A 21,408-nucleotide genomic window follows, 5' to 3' on the forward strand; every position below is an offset into this window, starting at 1 on the left:
AAAAAAAGATATTGACTCTCACAGAGACTAGAGAAGCATGCATCCTTGGGAGAAATTTCTGGGCTTTATTTCTCTATTTCTTCATGACACAGGAAAATGGTTGAAAGTCAGGGAAATGATGGATCAAGCAGGAGCTGGATTCAGACTCCCGTTGTGAAGAATTTTAATTGTCTTGCTGTTTGGTTGCACTTTCTTATTGTCTGTCTGTTTGATTCCAGAGCATAAGCTGCCCCTATGAGGAAGAATTAACCACTGTTACCATCCCTAAGGCCAGCATGTGACATTCCATCTCTCCTCTGTCCTCCTCTTAGTTCTCCTGTCCTTTGAAATTGCACTACCCACATTGTCAATCCATTTTGCCTGAATTTGAACAACTGTTTCTAATATTTTAATAAAGCATATACTATCAGGTATATGGTCTGACATATGTGCTATGGTCATGGAATACTTTTCAATAATTTTGTTGATATTTGAACTAGAGAATTATATAAGAAGTCATTAGCTTCTAATTTCTACTCAAACTCATTACTTGAGAAACAACTTCTCCTACTGTCTCAGGTGACATTTCCATTACTCATTATGATCACGTTTTTAGTGCTTGCAGCCATGATTCTTTTACTGGCATTCCACGTAGCACCTTTCATATTCTTCACTAGAAATGAATTTTTATATCTTTCCTTCAGTGTCTCTTTTACTGTGACACATCCCAGTAAATTTCAACTCTAACTTATTTTTTCCAGTTTTAGCTTGTTTCACATTGCCATTAACTGTTTAAATAATAAAATTTATTTCAAATAATGTCATATTTTATCAGCTTATTTTTACTTAACCAATAACTTGGTCGAGTTATCTGTTTGAAAGGTCTGTTTTCCTATTTAGTAATAGTTCCCAGGTTCTGTCTACCTATATAGTGCGCTTTCCTAGCTAGCTTTATGTTTTCTTGATACTTTCTATTCTTTGTCTTAAATTTAGAGACATTATTCTTGTTGCACAACACTTATCTTCTGACCCTAATGCCCACTTTCAAATGTCACAGACTAGTCCCCTGCAGAGTTTTGACCAAGTGTTCCATTCATTCACTTTTTTCTTTTGCATTAAGATTTATAAAATACCTGGGAGCCTAGTGTGCTCCAGGAACTGCGCTGGGCACTGGGCACAGATTATTGAAAATAACAGACATGATGCTTTTCATCATGGACCTTATAGTCTACTAAAGAAGACAGACCAAAAGCAAATGCACAGACATATAAAATAATTGGAAAGGTGATAAATTCTATAAATGAAACAAGTAGCTATGAAAGATATGGTAGAAGGGGGGGTCAGGAACTCTATTTTTGGCAGGGTGGCCAGAGATGCCTATCTCATGGCAGGAGAAGAATCCAGCTGTGTAAGAGCATCACAGGTGAGTGAAGCACACAGAGCCATGAATGTACTTTTTTCACCCTGGTTGTTAAGAGTTTAGAATTGAGTTTTATAACCAGGTAAAAAAGGACATGGGATGAATGGGTCACATATCTCTCATGTTTCTATTCTATATGTATGTGCTTCATGCTTATCTTTTTATTAATGAATTACAAGCTCTGGATTTCATTTTTTCTTTATTTTTATTATAATTTATCTATAATTATATATATATAATTTATCTACAATTAATATATATACACACACATATATATATAACAGAGAGAGAAATTGATTTGTCAAAGCTGATCCAGTCAATTAATGGCTAAACTGAGATTTCCACTTAGTCTACTGTTCTTTCCAAAAATACTAGTTAACATTCTTAACATTGAATTATGGTTGAATGCGAAATAAGGATTAAAAAGATATTGATAGGCCATAGATGGGCACAAAACATAGGTTACTGGGATGCTAGGTGTGGCAAGCCAGAAGAGGGCATTGACCACAGAATCAGGAGGTGCTCAGCACCAAAGAAAACCTATTACTGTTGACAATTTTTCCTGAGGCTGGTCTGGTCATTGCACATTATAATTATTTCCAGTAATGCATTTTACCATTTAAGAATCTCTGCTTGCTCTTTCTTCATGTACTATTATTCTAAGAACTGTCTTTGATTTTTTGTATATGTATATTTGTATATATTTACATATATTTGCATATATGTATGTATACATAAATATATATTCATATATGTTTATAAAAGCTGAGTCTTTTCTTCTATTTCCTCTTTTTTTAAAAAAAAATGTATTATGGGGATTCCAGAAGATAGTAATAGTGGTGGGCATAGCTTCTGATGCAACCCAAATCCCCATATAAAAACAGAGAAAATTGAAAGCAAAACCAAAGAATGAAAGACAATATTTAGAATAACTAGGAGACAAGTTATCCTCATGAAGTAAAAACTACAAGTGAGTAGGGACAATCCTTCAACATCCCTAAGATCCACATACTCTGCAGGAGGAAGTAATGTGAAGCAACCCAGTGTCTAAGAACACAGGAACTTATAAAACAGCCAACAGATATTCACAAAGTGCAATGGGTCAGTTCAGGAGCTGCTGCTAAAACCTTGATGGGTTTTACCGACTCTGGTGGCAGGTGGATGTAAGAGCTTGCCGTGGAACTGCAAGGGACTGGAGCAGTCTAGTTTCTGTGATCTCTGAAACCTGGCCCGCTAGGGTTCTCTCCCAAAGTAGACTGCGACACTGAGGAAAACTGCTGAGAATAGAAATGAAATAAGATAAAGGACAAGAGAGGCAATGGAAAGAATGTCCTGATAAAAGTGGGAGAGGGGAAAGAGCCAGAGAGAAAGAAATATCTTACACAGGTAAGTAATAAAATCATCTCCTTCAGAGAGGAACTGCTTCTGATTTTCCTTTATCCCTGATGTCACCAACAACCCAAAACTATGTTAGAAACTTAACTTTCAGACTGAGGGTTTTGTGGGCCACACAAGAAGTTTTAATTCTGTCCCCTAAACATAAATCCATGCCTCCACCCGTGCCGAGTCTAAGACTATTTCCTTTCTCTCTCTCTTTTTTTTATTGTAAGATGGTTACTGTATTTTTAAAATATTTTTGTTGAAGTATAGTTAATTTACAATGTTGTGTTAGTTTCAATTGTATAGCTACGTGATTCAGTTATACATTTTTTTTCAGATTCTTTTCCATTATAGATTATTACAATAAATTGAGTATAGTTCCTACTGAGTATAGCAGTAGGTCCTTGTTGTTTATCTACTTTGTATATAGTAGTGTATATGTTAATCCCAAACTCCTAATTTATCCCTCCCCCCACCCCCCATCCCGGCTATCCCCCTTAGGGGGATATTTCCTTTCCACTGGTGGGTTGATTTATCCTAATGCACTCTCTAAGAAAGTTATTTCAAGTTTTCTGTTATACTAAAGTATCTCTTATCTGTCCACCATATTCTAGGGGCTTGCAGCTTAGTTTCCAGTCTTAAACATGTGTGGCTAGTTAAAAGCCTGGCTCTGAGCCCTCAGGAACTGAGAGATGCCCTCAGGTCAAAAGAAACTAGATTCGGCTTACCACTGTGCAACCGTTCTTTATTCTTTGCTGGTTCTGATTGTTTTCATTACTAGAGCTCAGACTTATTTATTTTAAGTTTATTATGTTTTATCTAGCATTTTAGGTGTTCTACACCAGAAGAAATTTTTCTAGATATTTAGACTGGCAAATTGCTTAAAATAGAAACTTCGTTTATCTATGTGCCATTATGCATTCAGTCTCATGGCTTTAAATAGGTGCCTCCAAAACTGACCTCTCAGTCAAGATCTCTCTGAACTCCAGATTCATCTAACTCCTCCCAAACTCACTCCACATACAGTCTTATTACCTCAGGAAATGACCTCTCCAAACTTGCATTACTCAGGTCAAAAACCGTGTAATAATTCTTGTCTCCTTTCTTTGCCTTCCATCCTTTATTGTCATGTATCAGAATCCCTATGGCTCTACCTTCTAAGCATATCTAGAATTACCTGTCACCACCTCCGCTATTAACACCATGAACTAAATCACACCACCTCTCGCGTGGATTATTGCAATAATTGACACTCCTGTTTCTACCTTTTTCTTCTTACGGTCTCTTCTCAACATAGCCAGATTGACACTGTTAAAACACTGAGTTAGGTCATGTCACTCTTCTGCTCAAAACTCCCTTAAGGCTTATTTCACACGCATTAAAAATCTAAATCCTGGGTGCAACTATGGAAAACAGTGTGGAGGTTCCTCAAAAAAATTAAAAATAGAACTACCGGGACTTGCCTGGCAGTCCAGTGGTTAAGTCTCTGCACTTCCACTGCGGCGGGGGGCGGGGATGAGGGTTTGATCCCTGATCAGGGAACTAAGATCCCACTTGCCAGGCAGTGCGGCCAAAAAAAAAATACAACTACCATATGATCCAGCAATTCCACTTTTGGGCATCTATCTGAAGAAAACAAAAACACTAATATGAAAAGATATATGCACCCCCATGTTCATTGTAGCACTATTTACAACAGCCAAGATATAAAAGCAACCTGTCTACCAATAGATGAATGGATAAAGAAAATAAGAATATGTGACTATATATATATATATATATATATATATATATATATATATATATATATATGCAATGGAATATTATTCAGCCATAAAAAAGAATGAAATCTTGTCATGTGCAACAACATGGATGAATCCAGAGGGCATTATGCTAGGAGAATTAAGCCCGACAGAGAAAGACAAATACCGTATGACCTCATTTTTTGTGGAATTGAAAACAAAACAAAACAAACAAACCCAAACTCATAGATACAGAGAACAGATGGATGGTTACCAGAGGCAGAGAGGGGGGTGTGGAGGTGGGTGAAATAGGTGAAGGGTGTCAGACGGTACACGTTTCCAGTTATTTTCATCACAGGGAAAAAAATTCTGTAACTATATATGGTGATGGATGTTAACTAGACATATTGTGGTGATCATTTCTCAATATACAGAAACAATTAGTCTTTATACACTTGAAATTAATATAATGTTTATTTAATTTTTAAAAATTTTTAAATTTTTGAATTTTTTTATTGAAGTATAGTTGATTTACAATGTTTCAGGTGTACGGCAAACTGATTCAGTTTTTTATATATATATATACATGTATTCTCTTTCAGATTCTTTTCCATTATAGGTTCTTACAAGATATTGAAGAAACTAATATAATGTTATATGTCAATTATACCTCAATTTAAAAAAATCTAAATCCTTATAAGACTCCATCTCACACCTGTCTGATCCCATCACCTACTACTGTACCCGTTTTTACTCTGCACGAGACACACAGACCTCCTTCCTATTCTTCAAACACACTGGGTACATGTCTTCTTCAGAATCTCTGCACTGCTGTTTTCTGTATCTGTAATGGTCTTCCACCAGATATCTATGTGGTTCCTTTCTTTACTTCTTTCAAGTCTTTGCTGAAGTGTCACTATCCACCCTATTTAAAGGAATCCCCTGCTCCAGCAGCTCAACCCTATTGTATTTTTATAGCACTTAACATCTTCTGTCGATACTATATACTATGCAATGCAGTTTTTTCTCATGTTTATTTCCTGTTTCCCCATACTAGAATGTAAGCTTCATGAGGTCAGGGATAGTGTCCTTATGTTTATTCTCTGATGTATCCACAGTACCTAGAAAAGTGCCTGGTCACATTGCACTCAAAAGGCCACGTCTGCCAACCTGTTATCAGAACCGCACGATGTAGTCAAATTCATCTTGAAAGATTTCCATCAAATAAAACATTTCAAATTACTATTACATTTAGATTGCCTTGAGCGAGCCTTAAATCTATTTTTGTTTCTTATCAATATTTATTCTACTTTCAGAAACTCAAGATTATCTTTTAAATGAATCTGTATAAGTATTTATTATTATTTGCTTCTTTTTCTTTCACTCTACCCCAGTTTCCAGTCTAGCAAATTTAAATTATTTCAGTTAATTGCTAATAGATTTCAAGGGACACTAGAATACTCTCAGATGACTTATGATACTTTGTGTCACACAATATGATGAAGGGACAAATACTGAAATACAGCATTATCTATTTTTCATTATTATCTTTATTATTACTTTCTACTATCTGGGTTTAATTGCTACATTTCTAAGCAGATGTATCAGAAGCCTTTTTGTACAAATACAAAATGTAGAATACCTTTGAGAAGCTCATATAACACTTGTACTCTCAATATTGGTTAATAGGTATTGAGAGGATCTTTGAAATAAACTTCATATTCATGCAGTAAAACATTGCATAACTGACACTGTCTCTCCCAGCCTCTGCTGCTGGGACTTAACAAGGTGTCACATTTCCTTTAGTAGATTTTTCATAATGCCATTGAACATTACACAGTAAATAGCTGACCCCATCTCTTTCCTGGCATATTATGAGCCACTTTAAGCCTGTCAGCTTTCAAACTACAACCCAATGCACATGACTGCTACTTGCCTCTGGGCTGCAGTTCTTCATCATCCAACTTTATTTGAGCTTACTTGGACGCAATGAGACAACTTCAGCTGCAGGGTATGAGAGGAGGCAAAATGTTGGAGCAGTACAGATGAGAAAACATGATTATGATTCCCTCTGTGTACCTGTTTATGGCCACTAGAGGGGTCTCTATTAATCAGCATGGCTTTCCTCTCCTAACACTGCTTAATCCTTAAGATATTAGATCCATATCTTCCTAAAGCTATTTTCCTCTTTCAAGCTACATGGTTGTACTGCATGCTTTATGGATTACTGGACGCAGAATTAGCAAACCCAATCTCTTGCTGTGTAATCAAAAAGACATTAATTAATCCACCAAAAAGAACTTTGTTTTGATATATGATTATATATATATGTATATATGCATACACATATATACACACATGCATACATACATATATAATCAGAAATATCAATAGAGATGAGATCTACTCTTTGACGTCATTGACAGCTGTCGGGGCATGATTTTACTTGCTATCATCTAATGGAGTTACAACTAAGAAGGTAAAAGTCTAAGCTGGTGCTTCAATAATAAGGTGACATGCTATATCTAGACAGGATTCTTACCATAGCAAGCAACTTAAAACCCAACCAAACTGGCCAAAACATGTAAGGAACCTATTGATTGCTGTAATGAGAAGTCCAAGAGTAAGGACTGGCTTTAGATAAGCCTTAATTCAGGGGCTTCAATGAAGTAACTGAAGCCTGATTCTCTACTTCTCTGAACTTGGCTTTTTTTAATGCACTGTCTTCACTCTGAAGTAAGGTTTCCCCTCCTGGTTTCTAGATGGCTATTATTGCCTCAGGATTCATAAGTTTTTTCAGCTTCAAGTCCAGAAAATGGAACTTTTCTCTGTTAACAGATAAACAAATGTTTTGGGTTTGCTCATTGCCCAAATTAAGTTGCAAGTAAATCCCCAAATCAATTACTCTAGTCAAAGGGATGTGAAAGGATGATTGGCTTAAACCAACACAAAACTCACCCCTGAAGCTAAGGGTAAGGAAAACCTCACCCAAACCACATGGCCTGAAATGTAAGATAGGAGGTTTCCCCAAACAAAGGTAGGGGGAGATGAATACATACTGTACTAGGGCCCTGGACCTGGTAACCAATAAAGTTTCTCTTCTTGTTTCAAGTTTATAATTTCTGTAGAGTTGGCAAGTTCTCCTCCAATATGGCAATGGATGACTTGTCCAGTGGTCAACCCAACACATCATCTGTTACAAGCAAGGATGAAGCCATAAAGTGAGCAGAGAAACCTGGAATTAGCTGCTGACCTAGCAACACTGATTGTTGTCACAACTGAGTTAAAGAATAATGATTGCCAATGAATTGAAGTTTAAATAAAAATACTTTTAAGTTCTTTATTGTTAGTTGAGCCATCTCCCCACTTTCCCTTTAGATGAAGAACCATTTCCATGGTTATAAACACTCATTTTTCTTTTTCAGAGCAAGGTAAGAGTGTCCGAACCATCCTAGGATTTAATAATAGCCCATACCAAGCTTTTGTCTTTATGTATATGTACACACTAAATGTGAGAAACACACCTTATTAATTACTATATTCTTAGAATGCATTTTCATATGTGATTATTTAATGCTTCCCTATAATATTTTGGTATCAAAATTTCTGTCACACCAAATAAATGACATATATATATATATATATATATATATATATATATATATATAAGTACATCTAGGTTAAGAATTCTAAAACACCAAGCTAACACATTCAGAGACCTAATTTTACCTACTGCAATCAGTTGGTGGCTGAGTTTTTGTGTCTAAACCTGTCTGGGAAGAATGTGTAATCTGGAAAAGGTATGTCTGTCTAAAAGCCAAAGGTACTCCCTTTTTAATGTGCCATCAGAAATATTTCTGGAAGGACTATCTTTCCCCACCTTTTTGTGTGTGTGTATTTGCATATCTCTGTGTGCGTGTGTGTGTGTGTGTGTGTGTGTGTGTGTGTGTTGGGCAGGAAGTAGGAAGGAAGGAAAGAAACTGAGGATCTACATTTATGTTTTCACTGTTTTAAGAACTGAATGAAGGACAATGGAAATTACATCCAGATAACAGATTTATGGATTAACAAATGATTGCTTTTGCTGTTTGTACCACTTATAGTTTTGACCCATTAAGAATGGGGCTTTTGTGAGCAAATGTGGTTAAGCTTATTATTTCAGTAGAAACCTATCATTACAGAAAGACTTAACTGGAGCTACTGGAAGAAGTGGTATCCCACATTCTCTCATGTTATTTAAGTATTACCAAGGCAAGTGAAAGCTAGCATCTTGCCCAGTCTGGGGTGCATTTCATAAACATAACTGCCAATAGCTAAAACTGACTCTCAGCCTTTTTTGCACTGAAGTTGGTGACCTCACTGACTCAAAATGACTCTTTGTACCTGTCATAACCAAGTACATTTAGCCATTTGTGCAGCTAAGATTTGTGTCTAAACCTGTTAAGCAGAATCTTATTTCTTGGATAGCTTTGCATGCCCTATAAACCACACCCCCTTTATTGCACACAGCTGTGGCACAGCTCCTTACAATTGCCAGAAAGCTCCTTGTGGTATTCTCACACTGGAAGACCTGAAACACAGTTATATACATTTATAAACATTTTATGAGAACAGAGATAAAATGCTTTCAGAAGATTATCTCTGTCAAATTTTGACAACTAGAGAAATCCAGAAAATAACACTCTAACATTTTTTGGAAAAGAAAGCACATGTCCACAACCATCCCATCTCTCTGCACAGTGGACCATGTCAGGAAGCTGAGTCACTGCAGGTATTTCCCCCAAATCCCTTTGTCTTTATGTAGCAAATCAAGCCCCAGGGCCTGGCCGTTTCTGCCTCTCCAGCTTCATCTCAACCAAGCCCTTCTTCTAGCACTACCCTCTAGGACACTGAACCACTCACTGATCATCACAATGAGACTTTGTTCTGACTGTCCCTTCTGGCTGAAATGCCCAGTAACTCCTGTTCCTAAAATAAGGAATGACTGAAGAGGCCCTTTCCGGTCAGGGCAGGTGCTCCCATTGAACCTAAGAAATGAGCCACTTCTACAAAAAGACTGACACCTCTCTTTTGCAAGAATGGAGCAATTTCCCTGAGGTGGGTATCAAAATCTCAACCATTTCTTAGGCTTTTTAATGTTAATTTAATATGTTAGTTAATTATTAATGTAGTTACTTGTTTCTAGGACCCCGTTGCCAATGTCTGTACATATTTGTTGGATGGGATTTTCCTCTTTCTGATTCTAATTCCCACATCTAACCATCCGGCCAAGCTGACTTTCTCTCAACAATTTTATCTTCCCTGTCTCTTCTCTTCTAAATATTCTCCAACCCACTCCACTTCCAAGTCATTCTAATTATGGAGAAAAAAACCCTGGTATTTTCTAACATTAAATTATATCACTTCACAATTCATATGAATCTATGATCTACCGACAGAAGGCAGACTTTCAAGCTACTTTAAATTTAACTTATATGTTTCCGTTGGACCCTTGTGCATCTCCATTCCCCACAAGCTGCGGGTCTTGAACCTAAATCTAAACAACACTTGATAGTCAACAAACTGTCTGTGTGTATAAATGTCTACTCCTTCAAAAAGGAGTTTAAAATAAAACAAACACGCCATTAGCTTGGGAAATAGAAGGAAATAAATGAATTTATCACTTTGCCAAGTTCAATAAACTCCATTTTGAATGTTAAAAGTACCTTGATGATTCATCAGTAAATAAACAAATACTCAAAGAACAAATATATGCAAAGGCGATACAGTCCTCTTTCCTGTTTTTTTAAACTACAGATTGGTAGAAACTCTGAAGACTTTAGACTTTTGTGCACATGAATGGCATGGATTTTAATAATTCTGTTGAGAATATTTGATTTATGGTTACTATGTCCCAGGCCCTGGATTGTGAGGGTGCGTAAGCAAAGAACTCACTGGCTAGTAGAGGAGATGAACACATGCAGGAAGGTATAAAACCAATGGCACTGGCGATACCATATATATTTTGTAGTAATGCAATGTGTCCAGTGCCACGTTTGTGTAGGCAAATGCCAGGGTTAAAGGAGTACAGAGGGAAGAACTTAATTCTGCTTGGGGGTAGGGAGAAGAGAGTCCCAGAAAGCTACTGATTTCGGAATTGACATTTGAGCTAGTCTTGAGGGTTGGGTCCCAGTTCACCAGAAGAGGAAGAAAGACATTTCTGGAAGAGGAAGCAGCCAAACAAAGGCTCAGGGAAGGAAGTGTTGGAAATGGTGAGTGCGGGTGGGGATGGAATGTGGGTATGGGCGGCACTAGTAGTAACAAGGACAAAGGTGTACTGTTTGGGTAGGGCATGATTGTGACGCACTGGTAGACCAGGCTATAAAGTATTCGGCTCTGGAAATATTAGGGAATTGTCAAGAGAGAAATCGTGTCTTCTATTTTAGAGATTCTTGCTAATAGACCTCCCAAACAGGAAAGACTATTCCTCACTTTAGCATTTGTATCTTGGTCTTTCAGCATCTAGCTTGTGTTTTGAGCCCCTCAAGAATTTGTAGATTTGTCACAGTGCGCTCTGTTTATGCACCTGGTTTATATAAGAGTATCTAGGGAAGTTCTTTTCTTTGGCTCAAGTCAAACACAGTCTGTGTCCTCTATTATGGTGTGACTGCATTTACCCAAAGAGACATTTCCTTGAAAAATGTTTTACAGTCATTTACATCCAAGAAGAATCCATTCTAGAAAAAAACCTTGAATAAAATTGAGAGAGACAGAGAGAGCCTAGAAACACAGAGCGACTTTTGGGTAAAGGAAAAAAAATCTCTGTGTTTCTGTACTTTGAGTGAATGCCCCATTCCATGGGCCTTTCAAGGTCTATTGATGCTATTTGATTCTTACAGAAAGTAGGCTCTTAGCAGGAAGCAGAAGCCCCAGTTGTCCAATCATCTCTGCATTTCTCATGATGGAGCAAGAAGAACTGAGATTTTCACAAACCCCGCTTACTTATAAAGTCAGAAAACAATAAATATCCTGTCTATATTGGTCACAGGCGTTATACCTATGCTTTGCCAACAGCTATTCCAAAACCAATCTGTCATTTTGCCTTTGTTGAAATTAAAACACTTAATTTCTTAATTCTATTACAGCTATGGGTTTATTTCACTGTCACTAATAGATAAATGATTCAGACACTGGAGTTGTTTTCATCCCATAACATTGGGAGTAACGATGACAATACACGCTACTTCTAACAAAACAAACACTTAAATGCGCAGGAAGTTACACAGTGACTGAGCATGTTATAAAAAGAAGAGTTTGTTTCAATCACCTATAATCAAAAACGCAGAACATTTACCTTTAATTACAGATTCATCAATAAAATTATTGTTATCAAATCTGGCCAATACACAGGGCACATGATGATTTATTCCAGTCATCTTAGAAAATTTAGAATTCTACTATAATGATTTTTTTCTTGAGAAGGGGCGCTATTGCTTACTTGTGTCTTATGATATTAAGACATTTCTACATTTGGTAATTATATTATAAAAGACACAGTATGACCCACCATGTACTAAAAACTGTCTATTTTAATAGAATTCTCTATAAATGAAAAGAAGATAACATAATCATAGACTATTAGATCTGTCAGAGAAGAGTAGAGAACCAATATTTGTGAGAAGTCAACAGAAGACCTACTGTTGTGCTTTAAATATCATATCTCATTTTAATCTTTAGCAACACTCTAAGAGAGATAGTATCCCCATTTGCTATTTAAGAATGTGAGTCTCAGAAAGATTAAGACATATATTCATAGGTACACATTTAGGCAGTCTACCTGCCACTGAACTTACTTTACCTATTCAGAAACTTTATATCAGAAAAAGAAATAATCTGGGATGAAAATGTGTTAAGAAGCATAATTAATCGCCTGACTTGTTCTCAGGCAGGGAAGGGCAGCAAGGAAATACATAAAATATCTCAAAAGGTGAGATTGCTAAGTTCATAACTGTGGATGTTAAAGGATCCTCAGAAATTCTTGAATCCACAAAACCCAAACCAGCTGAGTCAGAGAAGTTAAGTGACTTGCCAAAAATCAAAAATCTGAGAAGTGGCAAAACAGGGAACCAAGTCCAGAGATGGCTAGGGTTGAAGAACAAGCTTTGATTAGGCACTTATTGCACACAAAATGCTGGGCTGGGCTGTAGAGACAAAAAAAAGTATGTGGTACGCCCCGAGGAGATTCGAGCCTGTCTTGGGCTGGGAGCAGCCCCAGGCTGTCCACGGCTCACCTCACTGCCATTGCAGGCACAGCTGCATGTTTGATGATGACTCCAGGGGCCTTTCAACACAGCTGACTTCTTACAGAGGAGCTGGTCCTGGAGAAATTGCCCATTTATGCACTAGTAAATATTCAAATATTTACTAGACCAGAGATTTCTATAACCCTCTAATGTTGTGGCTTTATTCAAAATATTGACCCTGTTTTTTTATGTGCTTCTTTGCATAGCATCTTTCTGCAAGACAGGTTTTAATTCAAATGAGTCACACTACGGCTTTTTAAAATATGCTTGTGCACATTTACTACTGTCCTCTAGTGGATGGAATCGCAGACCAGCTTACTAAGTACTAGTTACCATCTCATAACAATTCTGGGAAGAAACCATAGAATATTTTACTTTCAAAGCTCAGGTGAACCTTAGAAAGCATTATAACAATATCATCACTACTGTCATTATCACCTTCAGGGACTTTCCAGTGTACTTGGTTATCGTTTTAATTTGTGAGTTCCTTCCTTCGAAGTTTAGACTTTATGGGGGTGGGAAGTCAGAAATCGTCTACAGGAAGGAGCGAGGCCACCAAGGATCCATTTGAAGTCCGAAAACGGGTTATAGCAAAATGCAGATTCAAATCCATGTGCCCTCGCTCACTGCTCTCCACCCTCCACCAAACTGCCCCTCTTTTCCAGTCACACCATGATGTCCTGGCCACATGAACTGTCTCTCTGTTAACATCCCAGGGCACCTTTAAAAATTAAACTATTTACGAATTATAAAAATAACACAAAACTGGTTTTCATGCTTTCAAGTGGTGTTTAAATCTGTTTAATTCTTTATAGGGGCTTTTGAATGGATATTCAGTTAGGAAGATCATTATCAAAGTGGATAGAATAATGTTATTCCCCAAGCTACCATAAACTTATTTCTACTGTTAAAAAACAACCTTATTTTAAACTTTTAACTGCATAGAGATCTTTATAGAGATTAGGGATATATGGACCCATAAGATATTTCAAAGGTGAGTTATGTTTATCCTACAAATTTACTTACACATACTTTAACTGACAATTTACAGTGTTTTTATTCAAATATAGTTGATGTACAATATTATGTTTGTGTCAGGTATACAACATAGTGACTCAACATTTATACACATTACCAAATGATCACCATGGTAAGTCTAGTAACCCTCTGTCCCCATACGAAGTTATTATGCTGTTACTGACCATATTCCTGTGGCTTCTGTATTTTATAACTGGAAGTTTGTACCTCTTAATCCCTTGCACCTATTATGCCCAACCCCCTGCGTCCCTCCCCTCTGGCAACCACTCGTTTGTTCTCTGTATCTGTGAGTCTGTTTTGGTTTGGTTTGGTTTGTTTTCTAGATACCACATATAAGTAATATTATATGGTATGCGTCTTTATCTTATTTCACTTAGCATGATAACATACCCTCTAGATCCATCCATGTTGTCACAAATGGAAAGATTTCATTTTTCTTTATGGCTGAGTAATATTGCATTTGTGTGTGTGTGTATATATGTATATATATACAGATAGATAGATAGATAGATAGATAGATAGATAGGTAGATAGATACTTAGGTTGCTTCCATATCTTGGCTATTATAAACAATGCTGCTATAAACATTGGGGTGCACATATCTTTTTGAATTAGTGTTTTTGTTCTCTTTGGGTAAATACCCTAAAATGAAATTTCTGGATCATATGGTATTTCTATTTTTAATTTTTTGACGAACCTCCATACTTTTTTCCAAAAGTATGTGGCTGCACTAATTTACATTCACACCAACAGTGCACAAGGGTTCCCTTTTCTCCACATCCTGTTGGCCATCTTTATGTCTTCTTTGAAAAAAATCTATCCAGGTCTTCTGCCCATTTTTAAATTGAGTTGTTTGTTTTTTTGATGTTGAATTGCATGAGTTCTTTGTATACTTTGGATATTAATCCCTTATTAGATACACCATTTGCAAATATCTTCTCCCATTCAGTAGGCTCTCTTTCATTTTGTTGATGGTTTCCTTCACTGTGAAAAGTTTTTTAGTTTGATGTAGTCTCATTTGTTTATTTTTGCTTTTGTTTCCCTTGCTTAAGAAGACAGATCCAAAAATGTATTGCTAAGACCGCTGTCAGAAAACATACTGCCTAGGTTTTCTTCCAGGAGTCTTCTTACACTTAAGTCTTTAATCCATTTTGAATTTATTTTTGTGCATGATGTGAGAGTAGTCCAGTTTGATTCTTTTGCATGTAGCTGTCCAGTTTTCCCAAAAGCATTTCTTGGAGAGGATGTAATGTACAGCACAGGGAATTAGCCAAATATTTTATAATAACTTTTTGTAGAGTATAATCTATAATAATATTGAACCACTATATTGTACACCTGAAACTATATAATATTATAAATCAGCTATACGTCAGTTAAAAAAAAAGAGTGGAGTCTCTCTTTCCTATAGTCCTCCAGCTCTCCCGATCACAAGCCTGCAGGTTTTTAAAGCCAGATGTTGGAGGCGTATCTTCCTGGTGCAGGTCCCCCAGGCTGGGAAGCCTGATGTGGGGCTTAGACTCCTGACTCCTTGGAGAGCACCTCTACAACTGTGATATTCCTCCCGTTTGGGGGTTGCCAACTGGGGGCGTAGGTCTTGCCTATAATGTGTCTCTGCCCCTCCTACTTATCTTGATGTGGCTCCTTCTTTATATTTTTAGCTTTAGAAAATCCTTTCTGCTAGTTTTCAGGTCATTCTCATAGATAGTTCTGTAAACAGTTGTGATTTTGGTGTACCTGTTGGAAGAGGTGAGCTCAGTGTCTTCCTACTCCACCAGCTTGGGGCTTCTTCTGTCTCTAATGCTTTTTTTTAAGCATATGTATACCTTAGGCTTGAAATACTTAGTTTTAGTCCTTGGCAGTAACGCTTAAATACATTAATTCTCAGGTTTCTCGTACATAAAGCTGACCCTCATATTTTTGTAACGTTTAACAGAAATAAGGATTTCTGAGTGCCTGTCTCCCTTTATGGTACAGCATAAAAGATAAATAAACAATAGTTTTCCTCTACCCATTAGTCCCAGTACCACCAAAACTTCATTCTAAAATTCAAAGTAATATTTAATAAGCTTGTTTGCCATAATTTTCAAGATACTTTGGTAAAAGCAAATCATACGATGCACTTAATATATTATTAGCTACATGTAACTATGAAAGCTGCTAAGAAGCTTATGATTTTGGTTCTATCCAAGAATCAAAAGTACTGTGCATAAATGTAAGTGTATGATTTTACGGACTGTTGGGTTTTTCTTTCCTTTATCACCTCTTTATAATAGTGTTAATTAACAAAGAGGAGACATGATCCTTTTCATGCATTCTGTAGCATTTAGTATACTCATCTGTTTATGAAAGTGCTTTCCCCATCCAGACATTTTTTTCAGTAGTTACAGAAGTTGATACAAATCTTAACTATTTAAATGACTTTATGAATTTCTACTTAGTCACATCAATTCTTGTGAAATTTTATGTCATTTGTAATACAGCAACTGTAGAGCATCAGATATTAAAATTTGTGAATGATTTTCTTAAAAAAAATTTTTCCATCTTAGTGTTTAGGAGATAAACAAGAAGATAAAATGTGTTAAAGGTCAGAGTATAATGCACTACACACTGCCTTTCAGTTTCAAATGGAAGTTTATAAATTTCAGAAAAGCCTAAATGACACAAATCATTTTTTATTGATTTAATATCTTTTTTATTGAATTATAGTTGATTTACATAAATCATTTTTGAAACAGATGGATTTTTACCCTTTTTCTTTCTCCTCCCATTATATCAGCCCATCAAGGATGAATGAGTTACTTTCAAACCTGAATTTTACAATCTACCGAGTGAGCAAATTATTGTCAAAAAGAGCTGCCTATACATGCCACTGTGTGACTTAGCTCATTCATACATGTTATCCTTGAAATGTTTACTCTTACAAAAAAGGAAATGAAATAATGCTAAAAGTCAACATTTTATTCACAATATAAGGCCTTAAATTTTAATCCAAGTGAATGTGTGACCATATGTCCAGATTTGTACCTGTTGTCCAGAATAATTATTATTAGTGACCCTTTCGTTCTCAAAATTGTCCTAGTTTGAATGATAAAGTTAAAGGTTTCCTTAATTTTTGGTAATCCTATAATTTGCAAATAGCATGTCTATTAATTTGCATAAATAGGTGAACTCTTCTGCTTCCAAGATAATAGTAACAGGAAGTGAAAATATGACATATTCACATCCAAAATGAGGTTGTTGAATGGATTTCAGTTTTATTTTTACCTATAACTCAATAATATAATTTTTAAATTCAGTGGAATTGAATACTTCTTTTATATGAACTATTTATTCTCTAATGTTTTTGATTAATTTTCAGAGTAAAACATTTAATAAAAGAAAGCAAGGGGATAATCAAAATTACCTGTAATCCCACTCCTAGGTACATATATTTTTGGCAAAATTAGGATTGTACTGTTTACACAGTTTTGTATCCTGCTTTTTTACTTGTCATCATATCATGACTATTTTACTGATTAAATAGTCTCCAAAATATAATTTCCATGCCTATGTAATGTTCCAAAGATGGTACATGTTGCTATTTACCTGACCATTGCCCTAATATAGCTCATTTAGGGTGCTGCCAATCTTTTCTTATTATATAACTAACTTTCTCTGCAGTTGTTTTAACAGAACATTAATTAGATTAAATCTTCACTTAAACTTCCTTGATTGCAAAGCAAGACAAAGTAAACAATATACTTTTTTTCTTGAATTTTATTTTATTTATTTTTTATACAGCAGGTTCGTATTAGTCATCAATTTTACACACATCAGTGTATACATGTCAATCCCAATCTCCCAATTCATCACACCACCCCCCCATCCCCCCGCCGCTTTCCCCCCTTGGTGTCCATATGTTTGTTCTCTACATATGTGTCTCAATTTCTGCCCTGAAAATCAGTTCATCTGTACAATTTTTCTAGATTCCACATATATGCGTTAATATACGATATTTGTTTTTCTCTTTCTGACTTACCTCACTCTGTATGACAGTCTCTAGATCCATCCACGTCTCAACAAATGACCCAATTTCGTTCCTTTTTATGGCTGAGTAATATGCCATTGTATATATGTACCACATCTTCTTTATCCATTCATCTGTCAATGGGCATTTCAGTTGCTTCCATGACCTGGCTATTGTAAATAGTGCTGCAATGAACATTGGGGTGCATGTGTCTTTTTGAATTATGTTTTTCTCTGGGTATATGCCCAGTAGTGGGATTGCTGATTCATATGGTAATTCTATTTTTAGTTTTTTAAGGAACCTCCATACTGTTCTCCATAGTGGCTGTATCAGTTTACATTCCCACCAACAGTGCAAGAGGGTTCCCTTTTCTCCACACCCTCTCCAGCATTTGTTGTTTGTAGATTTTCTGATGATGCCAATTCTAACTGGTGTGAGGAGATACCTCATTGTAGTTTTGATTTGTATTTCTCTGATAATTAGTGATGTTGAGCAGCTTTTCATGTGCCTCTTGGCCATCTGTATGTCTTCTTTGGAGAAATGTCTATTTAGGTCTTCTGCCCATTTTTGGATTGGGTTGTTTGTTTTTTCAATATTGAGCTGCATGAGCTGTTTATATATTTTGGAGATTAATCCTTTGTCCGTTGATTCGTTTGCAAATATTTTCTCCCATTCTGAGGGTTGTCTTTTCATCTTGTTTATGGTTTCCTTTGCTGTGCAAAAGCTTTGAAGTTTCATTAGGTCTCATTTGTTTATTTTTGTTTTTATTTCCATTACTCTAGGAGGTGGATCAAAAAAGATCTTGCTGTGATTTATGTCAAAGAGTGTTCTTCCTATGTTTTCCTCTATGAGTTTTATAGTGTCTCGTCTTACATTTAGGTCTCTAATCCATTTTGAGTTTATTTTCACAATATATATTTTTAAGACCATTCGTTCTGAGATAAAATCATACTGTTTGTTTTTTTTTTTTCTTCTGATGGTTAAAGTTTTAAAGTTATTCATATGCTTTTCTCTGCATTTTTATTTGGTTTATTTGATAACATAACATACAGACTTTTCTACCTGGACTTCCCATAGGTATTTCAATCTCAAATACCCAAAACCGAGTTATTATTTCTCCAATTCTCTGTCTCCTTTATGTGCCCTGGTAAAGGGCACCTGTATATATCCACCTCTCCAAGCTGGAAGTCTAGACTTACCCAACGCTCCCTTGGTCCCTCAGCAGTTATCCGCTCTTGCTTAGGCTCTTATCATTTCTTGCCAGAACCATTGCAATAGCTTACCAGACTCTCTACCTCTAGCCAAAAGCACTTATTTATTCTCAGAATCAACAAAATGATGTTTCCGAAACATAATTTTTTGTAATCAAATTTATAAAATCATGTTTAGCTATTATATATAGAATGGATAAACAACAAGGTCCTACTGTATAGCACAGGGAACTATATTCAATATCCTGTGATAAATAATAACAGAAAAGAATATGAAAAAGAATGTATATATATATGTATAACTGAATCACTTAGCTGTATGGCAGAAACTAACACAACACTGTAAATCAACTATAATTCAAAAAAATAAGTTTAAAAAATAAAAATAAAACCATGTTTAGAATTGTCGGTGACTTTGTTGCCCACAAAGTAAAATCTGAAGTCCTTTAAATGGTGTGTTAGACCTTTCATGATACAATCCTTTCTCTTATCCAGCTTCATCTCCCGCCCTTCTGCTGTCTAAGTAAAAGAAACACTGGACATTCAGTCCCACAAATATTCTGGTGGTAGTCCTCTTCTACCATTTGTGCATCTGCTTTTCTTTCTTTCAAACATTCCCTCCTCTTTCCTTGACATCTGTAAAACTCCTACTTACCCTACAAGTATGAGCTCAAATGACAATTCCTCAAAAAAAGACCTTGGTGCTTCTTCTCTGACATTCTTAACACTGTGGTTTATATACAGGTAGACCTCAGAGATATTGCAGGCTCAGTTCCAGACCACAGCAGTAAAGCAAATATCACAATAAAGCTAGTCATATAAATTTTTTGTTTCCCAAGGCATGTAAAAGTTATGCTTATACTAGACTGTAGTCTATTAAGACTGCAATAGCATTACATCTTAAAAAACCATGTACATACATTAAAAACTTCTTTATTGCTAAAAAATGCTAAACATCATCTGACAATGCTAGGTTGCCACAAACATTCAATTTGTAAACACAGTATCTGCAAAGCACAATAAAAAAACTAAAGCATAATGAGGTATGCCTGTACACCAATTATAACATTTATTATTTATATTAAATTAGTTTTTACTTCCATCTTGATATCAGGGGCTAATACTTAGCAAAGTGCATGACACACAATAGATGACTGATAAATGCATGCTAAAAGGATGAATGAATGAATGAATGAATGATTCGTTGGTTGAATGAAACAGGACTGAGGTAGGTTTGAGAAGGACTTAAGTATTCAGCTGGCTCAGGTTCCCAGGAAATAACGTGACTGACAAGGGATTAATATCCAAAATATACAAACAGCTCATGCAGCTCAATATCAAAAAAACAAACAACTGTATCAAAAAATGGGCGGAAGATCTAAATAGCCATTTCTCCAAAGAAGACACACAGATGGCCAAAAAGCACATGAAAAGATACTCAACTTCACTAATTATTAAAGAACTGAAAATCAAAACCACAATGAGGTATCACCTCACACTGGTCAGAATGGCCATCATCAAAAAGTCTACAAACAATAATACTGGAGATGGTGTGGAGAAAAGGGAACCCTCCTACACTGTTGGTGGGAATATAAGTTGGTACAGCCACTATGGAGAACAGTATGGAGGTTCCTTAAAAAATTAAAAATAGAGCTACCATATAATCCAGCAATCCCACTCCTAGGCATATATCTGGAGTAAACCATAATTCAAAAAGATACATGTACCCCAATGTTAACTGCAACACTATTTACAATAGCCAAGACATGGAAGAAACGTAAATGTCCTTTGAAAGAGGAATAGATAAAGAAGATGTGGTACATATATACAATGGAATATTACTCAGCCATAAAAAAGAATGAAGTAATGCCATTTGCAGCAACATGGATGGCCCTAGAGATTTTCATTAAATGAAGTAAGTCAGACAGAGAAGACAAATATCATATGATATCACTTGTATGAGTAATCAAAAAAAATGATACAAATGAACTTATTTACAAAACAGAAACATACAAACTGAGAAAATAAACTTATCATTACCAAAGGGGAAAGGTGGGGGGGAAGGATAAATTAAGAGGCTGGGATTAACAGATATATACTACTATATATAAAATAGATAATCAACAAGGACCTACTGTATAGCACAGTGAACTCTACTCAATATTCTGTAATAACTTAAATGGGAAAAAAAATCTGAAAAAGGATATATGTATATGTATAACTGAATCACTTTGCTGCACACCTGAAACTAACACAACATTGTAAATCAACTATACTCCAATATAAAATAAAAATTTTTTAAAAATTTAGTTCCTCAGTTTAACTAGCTACATTCAAGTGTTCCATA

General features: G+C 35.8%; 1 protein-coding gene across 10 annotated transcripts in view; it reads left to right on the plus strand.

Annotated features, from left to right (window-relative positions):
- Positions 1-21,408, plus strand: part of LOC309659718 (uncharacterized protein) — a 131,020-nt gene that overhangs the window by 16,732 nt on the left and 92,880 nt on the right. The window contains exon 2 of one of the 10 annotated variants that reach the window (XR_014262910.1): positions 7,634-21,357. The exons of the other annotated variants lie outside the window; for them this stretch is intronic. The gene's annotated coding sequence lies outside the window, so the exon portion shown is untranslated. Of the gene's footprint in view, positions 1-7,633; positions 21,358-21,408 lie in introns of those variants that run through there. 10 annotated transcript variants of the gene reach the window in all.

The sequence above is a fragment of the Balaenoptera physalus genome (assembly GCF_965194825.1).
Source record: "Balaenoptera physalus genome assembly, chromosome: 4".
Classification (NCBI taxonomy): domain Eukaryota; kingdom Metazoa; phylum Chordata; class Mammalia; order Artiodactyla; family Balaenopteridae; genus Balaenoptera; species Balaenoptera physalus.